The following is an 18608-nucleotide window of genomic DNA, read 5'->3' as shown; positions in this document are numbered from 1 at the left end:
TTTTTCTTATAATTGACTTGTTATAGCTGAACCACTGTTCTACACTGTTCATTGTTTGGATAGTGGAGTCTTTTAGTTTTTCTTCTCTTTTCCCATTAATAAGGAAGCTTGTATCATCTGCAAACTGGAGGGTAGTTTGACAATACTTGTTGTAGATAAGATCATTGACTTAGAGGAGAAACAGAATGGGTCCTAATACTGATCCTTAAGGGACGCCATATTTCACATTTTCACATCATGAATAGTAGTAGCTGATTTTGGTGTGGTCAGTAGATAGCACTTCAACCACCTGTTTGCGACCACATAGGTAAATCCTGAGCCACTCACTGGATATACCTCTAATTCCTAATTGGTCGCAGTTCTGCAGTAGGGCATTATGGTCAATGACATCACAAGCTTTGGATAAATCAAGACATATGCCCATCACAAACTCAGTCGCATCCAGTTTAGTATAGATTTCATTAAGAAATTCAAATATTGCACTTTCAGTTGATAGCCTTTCCTGAAAGCATGCTTTGAGGGAGAGAAAATTTTATTTTTGTTTTGGAAATTAGACAATCTCCTATAAAAAAAAATTTCTAAAATTTTTGAAAATGCAGGCAGTAGGGTATTGGTCTATAATATGAAACACCTTCTGGATTTCCTTTTCTGAGCAGTGGTTCTAGTTTTGCTGTTTTTAAGCACGAAAGGAGGTTCCGGATGCCAGTGAGCTGTTGCACAAGGGTGTCAAGGGTCTAGCTAAGGAAAGACAGCCTTTTTTAATAATTGCATCTGGTATTCCATCAATTCCACAAGAGTACCCAGTTTTCAAGGTTTTTATAAGGGATAAATTTTCTTCAGTATTTGTGGGTGAAAGCAACAATGATGTAGACACATTTCTCAAGCTATTGGATGATGGAGGTGATATTTTTTTGTGTTCTTCCATTCCACTCACCTTCCACTCACCAACTGTCCACTTATATTTGCAAAATATTTGTTGACGGTCCCTGCAATTTGTAAAAATCTGTTCAAAACACTGGGGATTGTAACTGCTCCATGTGAATACATTTACCAGTCAGTTATACACATCAAAAATAAATTGGTAATTACTGCACAAACAGCTCTCTCCATGACCATGCAACAAGAGGTAGACCTAACTTACATCTACCAAGAAAAAATGAACATAAAACTCAAAACAGCATTTTCTACCAAGGAATAAAACTGCACAATAAATTACCAAAAGAGATTAAAGAAATTGCAAAAATACACTTGTTTAAAAAGGCAGCTAGTAAGCACTTGTTATGCAATACATTTTATACATTGAAGGATTACTTAGATAAAACAGAGTAGAGGTTTGATAAAAATGTTGTACTAATAAATAATAATAATAATAATTATTATTACTATTATTATAAAACATTCCACATAACAACGTCACTTTATGTTTTTTTCCTTCTTTTTTCCTTTCTAGAAATACTCACCCCCAAGCTGTGCACAGCACAATACTAACACCTCTGCCTCTTTCTGAGCTCAACATTTCACTCATTATGGAGGGATGCTGACTTAGTTTTCCAGGATAGCAAGTGGAAAGTTGTGGTCCAGAAAATGGCCCAGACATTACCAGAGAGAGAGAGAGAGAGAGAGAGAGAGAGAGAGAGAGAGAGAGAGGGAGGGAGAGAGAGAGAGAGAGAGAGAGTAGTGAGTGAAGTGTTATAAAACAATGTGTGTATAGTTCAAAATGGTTCAAATGGCCCTGAGCACTATGGGACTAAACTTCTGAGGTCATCAGTCCCCTAGAACTTAGAACTACTTCAACTGAAGTAAGCTAATGACATCACACACATCCATGCCCAAGGCAGGATTCGAACCTGTGACCATAGTGGTCGCATGGTTCCAGACTGTAGCACCTAGAACGGCTCAACCACCCCGGCCAGCTGTGTGTATAGTGTGTACAGTGACTGATAGTGAGATACGAGTGGTGCCATTACATTATGTAATAAGTTATTTGTAAAAATAGTATTGTATACCAGAAGTAAATCTAATGATTATGTCTAACTAGAAGTCTGTAAATATATGTGTGTAACAATTAGCTTATTTTAAGTTTGTCTAAACTTGTAAATGTCCTATATCCTATATCCTTGTACAAAGAGATCTACCGATTAATAAAGCTACTACTACTACTACTACTACTACTACTGCTACTACCACTATTACCACTACTACTACTATATTGTGAGAAACATAAAAATTCTTTCCAGAATGAGATTTTCACTCTGTGGTGGAGTGTACACTGTTATGAAAATTCCTGGCAGAATAAAACTGTGTGCAGGACCGAGACTCGAACTCGGAACCTTTGCCTTTTGTGGGCAAGTGCTAGAGCACTTGCCCGCGAAAGGCAAATGTCCCGAGTTCGACTCCTGATCAGCCACATATTTTTAATCTGCCAGGAAGTTTCATAAAAATTCTTTGATTATCTGATACTTATTTGTATTATGCCCTCTCAACGCTAGACAGTGAAAAAAAGAAAGAACAAAATTTAAATTAATAAATGTTCTCAAAAAATGAGGTCTTCTTGTTGGTTTCCAGTTATAATCTCACTCTCCTGAGTCTTTATAAGCTTGTTTTAATCATGTTCATGTTTCCACTAAGCTTAATATATCAAAATTTGAGCATCACACTGTTGTGCACTGTCTATTACTTGTGACATTTTATATGAAGCTGCTTGAAATGCAACATACGCTTTGCAATTGTGTTGCAACATTTTTAATTCCAAACAGAAAACACACCACAGATCAACAAGTTCTTTTTGTGATTCTTCAATTTCTCCAGGCGTATTTTATGACGATATAAATCTCGGGTGAACAGCCTGTTATGAGTGTGCATAGGACACAATATTTCGGTAATCGACCACGTTGCCATCTTCAGATGCGCTGATGTACTAACCAGTGGTGGGCCGGCGCCATGTATATATCGTGACAGTGGTTACATCCTTAGCAAGGCGTGGGAACCCGCGATCACCTGGATTAAGAAGAAAATGGATATTTTCCAGAGTGTACTGTCTTTGGGCGAGGAGGGAAGAATAACGAGAGCGGTGCCGGCAGACCCTCCTGAACGAGAAGACCTAGGACGCGGCGCCCAGACGGCGGGAGAAAGGACGCTGTACCTGGACCGAACGCGGGGCGCGGACCGCACCGACTGATAGGAAGCGCCTGAGGGAGGGGGATTGTCCTATATACATGGCGCTGGCGCACCGCCGGTCAGTACATCAGCGCACCTGATGATAGCAATGTGGTCGATTGCCGAAATATTGTGTCCTATGCACACTCATACCAGGCTGTTCACCCGAGATTTATTTCATCAAGTTCTTTTTGTTGTATAAATATTAAAGTATATTGTGTTATCTTCTGTAGGTTCAAAGTGTTCTGCATGTTCAGCACAGTCTTCTCTGTACCTCAGCATTAACTCTCTCACTTCAGTGTCATGAAATAAAATGGAATAGATTTTAAGATATTGCACTGTATTATTACTTTTCACTTTCCAATTACTACTTCAAAAGATACATGCCTAGTGATAGCATAAGCACAATACATAATTGGGGAACACAACACAGGCAAGTGAAACTGTAGACTCTACAGTCCACTTTCTGCCATATAGCAAGAAAAATTGTGGGGAAAAGGCGTTGCAACAGTAATAACAAATTGCATTACATTTTGTTGACAATCCAAGGGAGAGAACTAGATATGTCAGGTGATACAGTAGATAAATGCATTGATTGTACTCTTGAATAAATACTGAAGTTCAGAAGCATCCATCAAAGGAAACTATTGGAAATTACAAAATTGAAAACATGTTGTATTGACAAATTCATAGTTTAGGGTGAATATAATTATCTGCTAGGTGTGCTGTGGGTGCTGATTAGGGGATTGGGGGTGAGCTGTAGTTCTGTAGCCACTCTAGGATCTGCCACTGGAATCATATAATTAGACACACACACACACACACACACACACACACACACACACACACAGAGAGAGAGAGAGAGAGAGAGAGAGAGAGAGAGAGAGAGAGAGAGAGAGAGAGAAGGCATTCGCAATGAAACATGCTACATTGAGAGGCTTGATGGTAGTAAATTAGTAAGCAAAAAATATTTATTACACTCTGATTTAGGAGGAAGTGTAATGAAAAACTGATTATTGGAAAGACATTTGTTAGTTTATTAAAACGTTTTAATTTATATTTTAATTTGAAAATGGGTTTCTAATGCTGTTTCTCAAAACAGTAGGCTGATACTGACAACAATTTTCACAGTGAATCAGTTCCATATTGCTTTGTGGTTTAAAAGTCGGCAGGACTCTGTGTTACGTAAGACAGGAAACAAAAAGCGCTAGAGGTAGCGTTCACTGATAAGTTTTCAGTGGCGTGTGCTGTGAGCTGCGGTTTTTCATTCAAATTATTAGTATGCTTTCGGTGAGCATCAGTTTCCGACTGATTAAAAGAAACTGAATTCATCCCTTGCTACGTTTTGCTACTCTACTTGACCGTCAAAATATAGACACATAATTGGACATATGTTAGTTTCCGGCTTCTCCCAAGCCTGCCAAAGATGTTATTCCAAAGTTCACAGCTATATTTATCGCTGCACACATGTTTCCGGAGTGCGGTCTCTTTCCGCGGTGAGATCTTTGGCTAGCGTTCTGGTGTTTACGTCGGCGTGGTCTGCTATCCCAGACAGTGAGTTGTCTTTAAATGCAACGTTGTATCGTACTGCAATGTGTTGTGTGTGTTATTGTAGTTTTGTCGATGTAATCGTGTGTAACCTTCTTTTACATGCATAATACACAACTGTGCCCTTTTTATGTCCAGAATTTTTTATAACTTTGTGGAAAGTATCTGAGAAGCTTTAAAAGTCACGTGCGTCTAATGGACTAGAAGATGCAATTCTGATGTTGGAATGTTTTAAATAAAAACTCGAACCAAAATCGTCTGCTGGACGTCTCGTTTTAGGAATCGTAAGAAATATGAAGTCCCATAAACAGACCCGTCACTGAACCGTATTCAGACCATTTACTTAAAAGTTATTTAAAATATTCCTCACCAAAGTACGAAACTTAGGTTACGTAAGTTTTTGTTTGAAAGAATAGCTACAAACTAAACGTTTAACTTTCATGTGTGTGTGCACAATAGCACTATGGAAAGTGCAGTCATGCCTTGTTTAGTATCTGCGTGAAGTCCCGCAAATTTGTTGGCAAAACTAATACTGACAGTATCGTTGTCTTTTGTTAGTAAGTACAATGAATTTAGTGACTCGCGTAATATGCCTAATGTATGTACCCAGAAGCGTAATTTCTGTTTTATTACTGGGATCTCTTAGGTTTTGTTGGCATAATTAATAATGTGCTTTTGGATGTTGTGGCTGCCACTTGTCTGCGATTTCTTATTAAAATTATATTGCGTCTATGGGTAAGGTGGCATGTCTGTTATTGTGCGCTTTTGTCATTTATGCATTTGGCGAACTGTGCGTTTCGCATAGTCGTTGTTGATGCTAGATTTCAACGTAATTAGGTTCATCTAGACACTTGATCTATTTGTAGACTTTCAAATTAATCGATTAAAGAGGCACTGGAGGAAATACGTATATGTCATCTCTTTACTTTCGTTACTGGCATTTCAAGCGTATAATTTATCAACAAAATCATTACGAGTAGTTCATGGTAATGTATTTAGTTACCGGCGTGCCATTTCACTATAAATTTTGGTGATAAACATATCAGGAAATTAGCTTATTATGCCTACTTTCATTCAGTGCTTTCATATGGCATATTTCCGGGCAATTCGTCATTAAGAGAGGAAGTAGTCGTTGCACAAAAGCGTGTAATCAGAATAATAGCTGGACCCACCCAAGATAACCTTGCAGACATTTATTTAAGGAGCTTGGGATATTCACAGCACCTTTGTAATACATTTATTCAGTTATGAAATTTGTTATTAATAACCCATCCGAATCCAAAAATAGCGGCGAAGTGCATAACTACAACACTAGAAGAATGGTTGATCTCAACTATTCTGGGTTAAATCTGACTTTGGCACAGAAAGAGGTGAATTATGCTGCCACAAAAATATCTCGTCATATGCCAAATAGCATTAAAAGTCTGACAGATAGCCAACCAACATTTAAAAGCAAATTAAAAGGATTTTTGAATAATAACTCCTTCAACTCAGTAGATGAATTTTTAGATATGTAGTAGTAAACTAAATAATATTTTGTGCAAAGAAACCTTACGTTAAAATGACACATTCCACATCATTATGAGATGTCATATTCATGATCTATAGAACAAATATTCTACATCCATACGCCGCAAGCCAACTGACGGTGTGTGGCGGAGGGTACCTATTCCAGTCTCGTATTGTTCGTGGAAAGAAGGATTGTCGGTATGTCTCTGTGTGGGATCTAATCTCTGATTTTATCCTCATGGTCTCTTCGCGAAATACACGTAGGAGGGAGCAATATACTGGTTGGGACTCTTCGGTGAAGGTATGTTCTCGAAACTTCAACAAAAGCCCATACCGAGCTACTGAGCGTCTCTCCTGCAGAGTCTTCCACTGGAGTTTATCCATCATCTCCGTATCGCTTTAGCGATTACTAAATGGTCCTGTAACGAAGCGTGCTGCTCTCCGTTGGGTCTTCGATCCCTTCTATCAACCCTATCTGGTACGGATCCCACACTGCTGAGCATTATTCAATCAGTGGGCGAACAAGCGTACTGTATCCTACTTCCTTTGTTTTCGATTTGCATTTCCTTAGGATTCTTTCAATGAATCTCAGTCTGGCATCTGCTTTACCGACAATCAACTTTATAAGATCATTTCATTTTAAATCACTCCTAATGCGTACTCCCAGATAATTTATGGAACTAAATGCTTCCAGTTGCTGACCTGCTATATTGTAGCTAAATGATAAGGGATCTTTCTTTCTATGTATTCGTAGCACATTACACTTGAGATTTACAATTGAGATTCAATTGCCATTCTCTGCACCAGGCGTCAATTCGCAGCAGATCCTGCTGCATTTCAGTACAATTTTCCATTGTTACAACCTCTCGATATACCACAGCAATGTGATGTACTTTGTATAGGACAAGTCAAACAGATGATCAGAAACCACATATACATTCAATATTGCTACATATAGTATACACCACACAGAAGATATATTAAACATGTATTCTTACTCAATCATTCAGTGTACAGAAGTGAAGTTCGTAATGAAAGATGCTTTCCCAGGCGAGTAATCTTGGGAAGACAGTACCTATAGGTGTTGGAATCTAGCATTTTGTGTTGTTGATGTATGTTGTTATTGCTGTGTGCAGTCCAAAGATTGATTTATCCAGCTCACTTCACTTGTCTATCTGGTGAAAGCCTCTAGACTGTAAGTATTACATCAATCCTTGTTCAGGAAATGCCCAGATTCTTACAAAAGTTTCATGGTGATGCTGGCTTTTACATAACTGGTGAAGTTATGTGTTTAAAAATAGAAACAGATGTATGGCATGGTCGACCTTGATAGATGGAGTCATTTCATTTTGTGACTCAATTATTAGTTTACTGCAGTGTTCAGTGGTTTGACAACTTCTTATTCTTCAGCACTTGGTGGGCCTTGGCCTTCTCAACAATCTTCCTCCATATCTCTCTGTTTTCAGCTTTTTTCTTCCCTCCACAGTTTCCCATTTTGGCAAGGTCAGCCAGCACATTGTCCATCCATCTAGCTCTTGGTCTGCCCTTCCTTCTGGTGGAATACGCTCTGGCATTCATTATCCATTTTTGACAACAGCGTTAAAGATATTAGGTTTTCTTCTGTTGCATTCCCAGGCATCAACTAGTATAGATCAGTATGTCTGTTATCGTTCGAGAAACCATTCTGGTGCTATGTCAGTGTCATTTCTGAGTGTGTTTTCAAATTACCGATAGTACTACAATATTACTACTACAGGTTCAACATCTTGAAGTTTAAGGTTCTCCTCAGGCCTGTGACTGATGTAGCCCGCCACCAATTCCTCTCTCGCACTAACCTCTTCATCTTGGAGTAGCATTTGCACCCTATGTGCTCAGTTTTTGTTGGGTGTATTTCCATCTCCGTCTTTGCCTACAGTTTTTACTCTCTGTCACTGCCTCTAGAAACCATTATCTGATGTCTAAACATATATTCCTTTCTTCGCTGATTCTGTTCAGTCTACCTAATGTTAAACATCTTTCTGTAGCACCACAGCTCAAATCCTTTGACCCTCTCCTTTTCCGGTTTTTCACAGTCCATGATTGATTACCATAGAATGCTATGCTCTAAACGTACATTCTCAAGAATTTCTTCCTCTAATTAAGGCCTATGTTTTATACTTATAAACTTCTCTTGACCAGAAATGCCCTCTTTGCCTTTGCTAGTATGCTTATTATGTCGTCATTGCTCCATCCCCATGAAGAAGAATTCTTTAACTTTGTATACTTTTTATTCACATATATTGATAAGTGTTTTTGCTAATCTTATGTCTGCTACTCCTCATTACTTTCGTCTTTCTTCAGCTTACTCTCTGTCCAAAGTGTGTGCTCATCGCTTCTTTGATGTATCTTTTGAATGGCAGGGCTGAAAGACAGAATCCCAGTTTCACACTCTTTTTAATCTGAACACTGTATTCTTGGTGTTCCATTCTTGTTGTTTCCTCATACATATCGTACTTATATTAGCCATTTTTCCCTACAGTTTGTTTCCATTTTTCTCGGAATTTGGAACAGCTTGCACTGTTAGACAGTGTAGTGAAATTTTTTCAAGTCAACAAAGTGTACGAAGTGTCTTGATTTTTCTTAAGTCTTCCTACTGTTATCAAGCACAATGTTGGAACTGCCTCTCTGTTGCCTGTACCTTTTCTAAAGTCAAACTTATTGTTATTCGAGATATTTTACATTTCATTTTCGATTCTTCTGTATATTGTTCCTTTGAGAAATTTGGTTGCATAGCTGTTTCTCTGCCTGATAGCCCTTACATTTATCTGCTCTTGCTATTTTTGGGATTGTATGGATATTTTTACGAAAGTTTGTGGTATATCTCCAGTTTCATAGATTCTAATACCAAATTGAATAGTTGGTTGGTTGCCACTTCCGTAAGTTATTTTAGATTCCAATGGAATGTTACCCATGGGGCCTGCCTTATTTGATCTCAAGTCTTCTAAACGTCAATAAAACCCTGGCACCAATACTTGATGTTCTGTGTCTCTCATATCGAATCCCATTTCTGCTGTCATGTCCGCCCCCTTATAGAGGTCTTCAGTCTACGCCTTACAAGACGCAAATGAATTTGACATTGGCTGTGAGTGGGCAGTTGATTGAAATCCATGGGGAAAGTTGAAAATTTGTTCTGGACTGGGATTCGAACCTGGGTCTCCTGCTTAGTAGGCAGATGCTCTGAGCACTTAGCCATCGGCGCACATTAGTCCTTGCATCTACACGGACTACTCTAGCACGCCTACCGTCAGACTCAAATTCTCAAAAGATGGTTCAAATGGCTCTGAGCACTATGGGACTTAACATCTGAAGTCATCAGTCCCCTAGAACTTAGAACTAATTAAACCTAACTAACCTAAGGACATCACACACATCCATACCCGAGGCAGGATTCGAACCTGCGACCGTAGCGGTCGCGCGGTTCCAGAATGAAGCGCCTAGAACCGCTCGGCCACACCGGCCGGCTCAAATTCTCAACTTATCTACACACTACTAATGTAGTGTCCCTTGCCCATTATCCTTATTACTTGCGGCGTTTCGCAGATTCCCATAAGAGTTTGAGCTAGGTGTGCATATGCACTGAAGAGGTTGTTGGCCGTCTTGCCGACGTGAGCATTTGCCTCGTAAGCAGGAGATCCAGGTCTGAATACTGGTCCGGCAGAAATTTTCAACTTTCCCCATTGATTTCAGTCAATGTCCTGTGTCAGCTAATCTCTGTAATTTCCTTGTGTCTTCATTCATAATGGCTGCTGGATCGAAATGGTGTATGTTCTTTAGGACATGCCCAAAAGAACAGTCACTTCGTATATACAGGGCGATCATTTTATCTGAAGGCATTAAAGTATCTCGAAGACTACACACCGGATCAAAAAATGTTGTAATTCCAATTTGCCTCGGAGGGGAACATCCATGATACAGTCAAACCTCGATATATCGAACCTCGACATATTCAAGACCTGTCTATATCGAAATTTTTCTTCTTTCCCTTCACTCGGGAGCCCAAAACATTGATATTTCAAAGAAAACCCGCCATTATATCGAAGTTTTTGTAAGATTCAAGAATGGCAGATATTACTTCTATAAATCTAAGTTCAGTTGACAAAAACTCTTTATATCAAAGTCACCTCTATATATCAAAATCTTTCGTATGGCATCTCTCTCTGCCGAAGTGCATGCAAATAGGAATCCCAGTCCCTCTCCTCCCTGCATGGATGCATCAGCGAGATCTGCGTCATGTAGTTCCCACGCCCTCTGTGCAGGTGCGATTTCAGGCAGGTTTTTTTATTGATTGTAAGCTGTAACTGTCAGCTATGGTCTCAAAGCGGAAACGTCTGACAGCCGCTGAAAAGCAAAAGTTCGCTAATGAAGTTAAAGCAGGAGTGAATAAAAAGACGTAACTACAGAGTTTGGGATTCTAGCAATGATCCACAATGATCGAGAATGAGGACAGCTTGATTAACACAGATAAAGGGACAGATTGGAAACGAAAACGAAAGGTTGAGTTTCCAGATTTAGAAGAGTGTTTAGTACAGTTGTTCCGACAACAGAGGTACAATAATGTGACTATTGGTTGACTTATTTTGAAATAAAAGCCAGATTACTTTGCGGCAGCGTTGAGATACGATACATTTTGTGCGAGTGACGGGTGGTTAGAAAATTTCAGGAAAAGACACAGTATTGTTTTTCGAAAAGTGAGTGAGGAAAGAGGCAGTATAGATAAAGTTTGTGATGAGTAGAAGGTAGATGTGCATAGGACCCTTCAAGATTACAAAGCAGATGATGTATGCAGATGAACTTTGACAGTTTTCACAAATGCCTTCCAGACAAAACACTGACTTGTCCCGGAGGCAAGCTAAGCAAAGATCGTGTTTCCATTCTGTTAGCAGCAAATATGACTGGCACAGAAAAACACAAACCACTTATGACTGGAAAACATAAGAAACCGCAATGTTTTTCCGGGTGTAAGTCTTCTCTGTGGAACATAATGCGAACAAGAAAGCACGGATGACTTCAGAAGTGTTTTCCAACTGGTTAAAGTCTGTAGATAGGAAAATGACTACTGAAAAACGAAAAGTTGTGTTGTTTGTGGACAACTGCAGTGTGCACAATGCTATCCCTCCGTTGAATCTGTGACAGTACAATCTTTACCACCTAACACTACGACGAACCTGCAGCCCTTAGAATAAGGAATAAACGCCAAAGAAAAATACAGCTACGAAATTGTCCGAATGACAGTCCGTAATATTGACGATGACAACTCCACAACTGTGATGCTATGAGAATGCTGGAAAAGCGTAAAGAAACACGAAGGAACAAACGATCGTCAATTGTTACCGAACATGTGGGTTTTCGACGACAGATGAAAATGAGCAGCTGGTGGGTTTAATACTTAAGCACGTAAAATCATAGTTTAATTCTGACACTGGATTATGGTAATTCTGATTAAAGTTTTTATTTTATACAATACTTAAAGGAGACGTCCCGTATCATTATCCTCGAATCCGATTGGACAAAAGTGGCGACTCGCTTTAGCACCGCTCACGTTTGTTTTGAAGATTTCGTGGATATAAACAACGATGTCGCAGTATCAGGATCGCTGAGAGAAGCCGAAATTGGTGACTCCGTGAAGACAATAAAGAAAACGACAGACGAAAACGACAGGGAAAGGAGGAGAGAGACGTCGAAAAAGCCAAAGAGGCCGTCGATACAGTCAGGGTGTTCTCAGCCGCCGTAATCATAGTCAATGAAATTTACTCACAGGTGGTCGAAAGTTTAAAGCAAGTCAAAATTACGGCTACGTTTAAAGCCAATGATTTCCGGAAATTTTTATGTATGTACTGCGTATTCTTTTACTGAATATAATTTTCTTACGATGAAAGCACTTTATTTTAAATTAATAAATTGTTGTCTAATTTATAAGAAATAAAACAATATGCATAACAAAGTGATTACTTTTTTGTACTACCTGCACTAAATACAGGCCCACACCTAGACAAACGCGAAAAAATCGTGGGTTGTAATTTTTTTTCCGGGAACCTCGTTATGTCGAACTCTCGATATATCGAATCTCTAGGGAAGGCAAAATTCATTAGATATACGAGATTTGACTGTACAACACTCGACCCGCCACCCCCCTACCCAACTCCGCGCGTGGGTGGCGGTGGGCAGCTTTGAAATCTTCAGTTTTTTAAGTACGCATTATGATTCTATAGAAAATCACATACGTTTTGTCTGAAGCATTTTCTTCGTTTCACCACAGATGGCGCTGTAATCTGTGGAACAGAAATGGGTCCACAATCGTAATTTACGACATGCTACGCAACGGCCCTTCAGTATCTAATGGCATGTGGGGCCCCACGTCCATGCTGCGAGGGTTGAACACGCCAGTATTTCATAACTACTAATTGTAGACTCCATTTGCAACGTTGTATTCCTCCGACATGCCGAACAGGGGACTACTCGACGCCCCGCTGTGACCGTGGCTCGAGGCGACTACTCTTCCAGTTAGAGTGTGTTCGAACGTAGTACTGCCAACTTCAATACACTTAGTGATCCTCATTTGAAATGACCGTGCGTAGGACAGAAGCATATCTGCGGGAATGTCAGTACAGGGGTTTCTGATGTCTTCAGGGGCTGTTGGCACTTGCTGGTACGCCTTATCTTTTAAAAATGCCCTCAGAAAGAAATCCGGCGACCTAGCGGGCCAATTAATAGAGTCAACTCTGCCGATCCACCGACCAGTGTAAACACGGTCTAATACCTCCCGTTCTTCAGTTGCGAAAGGCTCTGGGCAGCCATCTTGCTGAAGCCACATACATAGACGAACGTCCAGGCTAACATCTTGCAGTAGTACAGTTATTTCTTATTCCAAAAGCGTTCGATATTTGCTTCCATTTAGCGTGCCGTCGGTAAAATACGGACCAGTGAGTTTGTTCCGCTGTATGCCACACCATACGTTAACCAACAAAGGACTTTGATGGTCAAATTGCACTAACCAGAAGGGTTTTATTATCCGAGGGTTGTGGTGCTCTGCCGCTAATACAGCTATTTCATTAGCTTCCCCTATAACATCCCCCTGCGGGTTCGGGGGTAAGAATAGGCCCGCGGTATTCCTGCCTGTCGTAAGAGGCGACTAAAAGGAGTCTCAAACGTTTCGGCCTTCTGTGATGGTCCCCTCTTGGGTTTGACCTCCTTTTTTTCTTCCAAATTTCCGTCGTCAGTGCGTGCCATTTGGGGAAGGACACCTTACGTGGTGTTTTTGTATTGGTCCATCATGCTCCACCATCTTGCATGTTGCCTATTGTCGTGGGGGGGGGACTACGCCCAACATCTTCTGGGTGGTCTCCCCCTCGCCTTGTGCGCACTCTTCTTCTTAGCGCCTACGACAACTGTGGACCCTTTAAACACCTAAAATCCAGCACGGTAGCCAGTCCGTTGTGGTGGGGTCGTCATGTACCCTCTTGGTGGTAGCCCCCTGACCACGCAGGGATCGCACTACAGATGCCTGAGCTGTTTCCTCCCCATGCATGCCAAGGAGTATGTGCCCATCTTGTCTGGGGCACGGGGACTCCGGGCAACGGGATATCGGCCAGGTACCCGTTGCTTTGGCTGGGTGGCGCCCTTGGGGAGAGCCCTCGTTCGGAGTAGGTGGCATCTGGGCGGATGTGGCGCAATGAAGCGCAATAAATCACATCAAGCTGGTGGTCGCACGGCCACCAGCGTCTCTAAGCGAGGTAGAGTCGACTTCGATGCTGCGCAGTATGACCCTCAGACGTTCCCCTCGTTGGCTGCGCCATGGGAGGGACGCCGATCTAGTGCCAAGCGGGAGCCTTACGTACCGCAATACCTTGTCTGCAGCAGGACTGATGGTGACTCCTTTCTTCCGACGAAGCCTATGTTTTTTGTGGAACACCTGGAGGATAAGTTTGGGGAAGTGGCGGGGTTGTCAAAAATGAGGAATGGGTCCATCCTCCTCAAGACGTCCTCCCCAGCCCAGTCACGAGCGTTGCTCTTGTGTGATAAGCTGGGTGACGTCCCTGTTACCGTCACTCCCCACAGTAGCTTAAATATGGTCCAGGGGATTATTTACCATCGTGACCTCTTGTTGCAATCCGATGACGAGCTGAGAGCCGACTTGGAACGACGTGGTGTGCATTTTGTCCGTCGTGTCCATCGAGGACCCAAGACAAACAGGGTGGCCACCGGTGCCTTTATCTTGGCCTTTGAGGGTGATGTCTTGCCCGAGAAGGTCAAGGTGATGGTTTACCGTTGCGACGTCAAGCCATACGTGCCTCCCCCGATGCGGTGCTTCCAGTGCTGGAAGTTTGGGCATATGTCCTCCCGTTGCCCATCCAGCGCTACATGTCGAGATTGCGGACGCCCCTCTCATCCTGATTCTCCATGTGCACCTCCGCCTGTATGTGTTAACTGTGGGGAACACCACTCTCCATGCTCGCCGGATTGCCCCGTTCTTCATAAGGAGCGGAAGATCATGGAATTTAAGACCCTGGACCGGCTTACTTATCGAGAGGCTAAACAGAAATATGAAAGGTTGTACCCTGCTTCCCTTCGAACATCTTATGCTGCAGCCACGTTATCGTCGCCCGCACGGGCGACGGTTGTCGCTTCATCTGTGCCGCCTTCAGTGGGCCCTCGGGGCCATGTATCTCTGTCTGCCCCCCTCGTGCCTGGGGGCAAGCCTTCCTCTCTTGCCCCCTTAGCAGTTGGGGGCAAACCCTCTTCTGTCGCTCCCCCCAAGCTTACTTCGGGAGTGACATCTGCTCCACAACCGGGAGGCTCGATTCCTCCCCCTCCTTCTCCGGCGGCGTTGCCTCCGCCGGTTCCTCTCTCGCGGAAGGGGTCCCTCGGGGCTCTCCCTTCCTCCGTTTCTTCTCCTTCCCAGCCGGATGTCAGCCAGTGGCTGAAGGTTCCGCCACCTGCTGGTCGTAGGGCTTCTGCGTCGTCGTCAGCCTCCGACGCTCCTTCAGAGAAGCTCTCCCAGCCCTCTCACCCTAAGGGCAGACGCGAGAAGAAGGAACGGAATGTGTCCAAGAAGAAGGACGTTCCGGCGGTTTCAGCACCGCCTGCTGTACATAGTCCTGGCTCCGGGGATGAGGTGGAGATCCTCGCCTCTGCCGCGGATCTCGCCCTCACGGAACCCTTGGGGGCCTCTCCTATGGACTCAGCTGACTCTCCCCCAGTGGCGGCGGTTGGCTCTGAAGCGCTGTCTGCCTCTTAGTCGCATTCACGCCCTCCCAGTCCCTTCCTGCTTCCATTCTCCAATGGAACTGCGGCGGTTATTTCCGCCACCTGCCAGAGCTCCGGATGCTTCTGAGTGATTCCCCTGTTCTCTGCATTGCTCTGCAGGAAACTTGGTTTCCTGCACTGCGGACCCCCGCCCTTCGCGGTTATCGGGGATACTATAAGAACCGTGCTGCCTGTCAACGAGCGTCAGGTGGGGTTTGCCTCTTTGTTCACCACTCTGTCTGTAGCTCGCCAGTACACCTTCAGACGCCTTTAGAGGCAGTTGCTGCCAGGGTTGAGCTCTCGCCGGCTATTACTGTATGCTCTGTTTACATTCCTCCGGATGGGGAGCTCCCCCGCCATGTCTTGGCTGCGCTGCTGGCTCAACTCCCGCCACCATTGCTGCTTCTGGGCGATTTCAATGCCCACAATCCTCTATGGGGTGGGACTGTCTCCGATGATCGCGGTCGGGCCGTGGAGCATGTGTTGGCTCAGCTCGACCTTAGCCTCTTGAACACCGGTGCTCCCACACATTTCAGTGTGGCCCATGGCTCGTTCTCGGCCATCGATCTCTCTATTTGCAGCCCTGGACTTGTCCCATCCCTCCACTGGAGGGTACATCCTGACCTGTGTGGCAGTGACCATTTTCCCATCTATTTGTCACTGCCACAGTGTCATTCTTCTGGGCGCTTGCCCCGCTGGGCTCTCCACAGGGCTGACTGGCCAGCTTTTACTTCCGCTGTAACCATTGCGTCTCCCCCACAGGGTGACATTGACGAGGTGGTCCGTGTTTTCACCACGTCCATCATTTCGGCGGCCGAGGCTGCCATCCCCCGTTCCTCTGGCCTCCCTCGGCGGAAGGCTGTCCCCTGGTGGTCGCCGGAGATTGCTGAGGCTATTCGCGACCGTAGGCGGGCTCTCCAGCGTCATAGGCGGCACCCGTCTCTGGAGACCCTCATCGCCTTTAAGAGGCTCCGTGCCTTCGCCCGTCGTCTTATTGCACGGCGTAAGCAAGAGTGCTGGGAGAGGTACGTCTCCTCCCTGGGCTCCCGTGTCTCGTCCTCGCACGTGTGGTCCCGGATCCGGCGGATTTATGGCTCCCAGACCCCTATGGGTGTCCCTGGGCTCTCCTTGGACGGCGCTGTCTGCACGGACGCTGCCGCCATTGCTGAACGGCTAGCCGCGCACTTTGCTCAGAGCTCTGCGACTGCCTCCTATCCCCCCGCCTTTCGCTCTCTAAAGGAGCGAGCCGAGCGGACGCCGTTCTCATTCCACACGCGTCGTTCTGAAACATACAATGCTCCTTTCAGCGAGAGGGAATTCCTCGCCGCCCTCGCCGATTGCCCTGATACAGCACCAGGCCCAGACAGCATCCACGCGCAGATGCTGAAGCATCTCTCCAGGGACTGCCAGACACACCTTCTTGCGATATTTAATCGCATTTGGAGCGAAGGCGTGTTCCCGTCGCAGTGGCGGGAGGGTGTTATTGTCCCCATCTTGAAGCCAGGTGCGGACCCACTGGCGGTGGACAGCTATCGTCCCATTACCCTCACCAACGTTTTGTGCAAATTGCTCGAACGTATGGTGGGGCGGCGTTTGTGTTGGGTCCTTGAGTCGCGCGGTCTCCTCGCTCCATCCCAGGGTGGCTTCCGTCAGGGCCGGTCCGCCACGGACAATTTGGTGCGGCTGGAATCTGCTATTCGTACGGCCTTTGCCCGACGTCAGCATCTCGTTGCTGTATTTTTCGATCTGCGGAAGGCGTATGACACCACATGGAGGCATCACATCCTCGCCACGTTGTATGAGTGGGGTCTTCGTGGTCGGCTCCCGGCTTTTATTCAAACCTTTCTATTGCACCGCTCTTTCCGGGTGCAAGTCGGTGCCGTCTCTAGTTCTTCTTATACACAGGAAAATGGGGTCCCACAGGGCTCGGTGTTGAGTGTGTCCTTATTCCTAGTGGCCATTAATGGTCTGGCTGCAGCAGTGGGGTCGTCGGTGTCTCCTTCTTTGTATGCCGACGACTTCTGCATCTCATTTAGCTCCACGACTACGGGAGTCGCCGAACGCAGGCTGCAAGTCGCCGTTTGCAAGGCAGCATCATGGGCTCTGACTCATGGCTTTCAGTTCTCTGCTGCCAAGACTCGAGTTATGCACTTCTGCAGGCGTCGGACGGTCCACCCTCATCCTGCACTTTACCTCGACGGCCACCTGCTTGAAGTGGTGGACACTTGCCGCTTCTTGGGACTCGTGTTTGATGCCCGGCTCACATGGGTTCCTCATGTTACTCAGCTGAAGCAAAAATGCTGGCGGCACCTCAACGCCCTCCGCTGCCTTAGCCACACGTCTTGGGGTGCAGATCGCTGCATGCTGCTCCGGTTGTACCGCGCCCTTGTGCAGTCCCGGCTTGATTATGGGAGCCTGGCCTATGGGTCTGCGTCCCCCTCAGTGTTGAAGTTGTTAGACCCCATACACCACTGTGGGGTTAGGCTTGCCACTGGCGCTTTTCGCACCAGCCCAGTGGATAGTCTACTGGTGGAGGCCGGGGTTCCCCCGCTGCGGATTCGCCGCCATCGTCTGCTCGTCGACTATGCTGTCCACGTTCATTGCTCGCCAGATCATCCCAATCGTCGCCTGCTTTTCCCTGCTATGGTCCTCCATCTGCCCGAACGGCGACCTAGGTCTGGGCTTTCCGTCGCTGTCCGCGTTCAGTCCCTGCTGTCGGAATTGGGTTCATTCCCTCTTCCGCCTCCCTTCCGGGTCCGTGCACCTACGCCTCCCTGGTGTTTGTCCCGTCCGTCCGTCTGGACTTGGCACAGGGACCCAAGGACTCGGTTCCGCCTGTGGCCCTCCGTCGCCGTTTTCTTGCGCTCCTCGCCTCATTTCCGGGCTGTGAGCCTGTCTACACTGATGGTTCCCTGGTTGATGGTCGCACTGCCTACGCTTTTGCTCACGCTGCCCATGTTGAACAGCGCTCCTTGCCAGCTGGCTGTAGTGTTTTTACTGCAGAGCTGGTGGCCATCTTGCGCGCTCTTGAGCATATGCGTTCCTGCTCAGGTGCGTCCATCGTCATCTGCAGTGACTCCCTGAGCAGCCTCCAGGCCATCGACCGCTGCTAT

The 18608-nt window shown here is 45.1% G+C and overlaps 1 protein-coding gene across 1 annotated transcript in view; it reads left to right on the top strand.

Annotated features, from left to right (window-relative positions):
- The first annotated feature begins 4665 nt into the window (after positions 1 to 4665).
- Positions 4666 to 18608, top strand: part of LOC124777142 (probable inactive tRNA-specific adenosine deaminase-like protein 3) — a 517952-nt gene continuing 504009 nt past the window's right edge. Inside the window, exon 1 of the mRNA XM_047252442.1 lies at positions 4666 to 4710. The gene's annotated coding sequence lies outside the window, so the exon portion shown is untranslated. The remainder of the gene's footprint in view (positions 4711 to 18608) is intronic.

The sequence above is a fragment of the Schistocerca piceifrons genome, chromosome 2, assembly GCF_021461385.2.
Source record: "Schistocerca piceifrons isolate TAMUIC-IGC-003096 chromosome 2, iqSchPice1.1, whole genome shotgun sequence".
Lineage (NCBI taxonomy): Eukaryota > Metazoa > Arthropoda > Insecta > Orthoptera > Acrididae > Schistocerca > Schistocerca piceifrons.
This window is presented reverse-complemented; position numbering and strand designations above follow the sequence as displayed.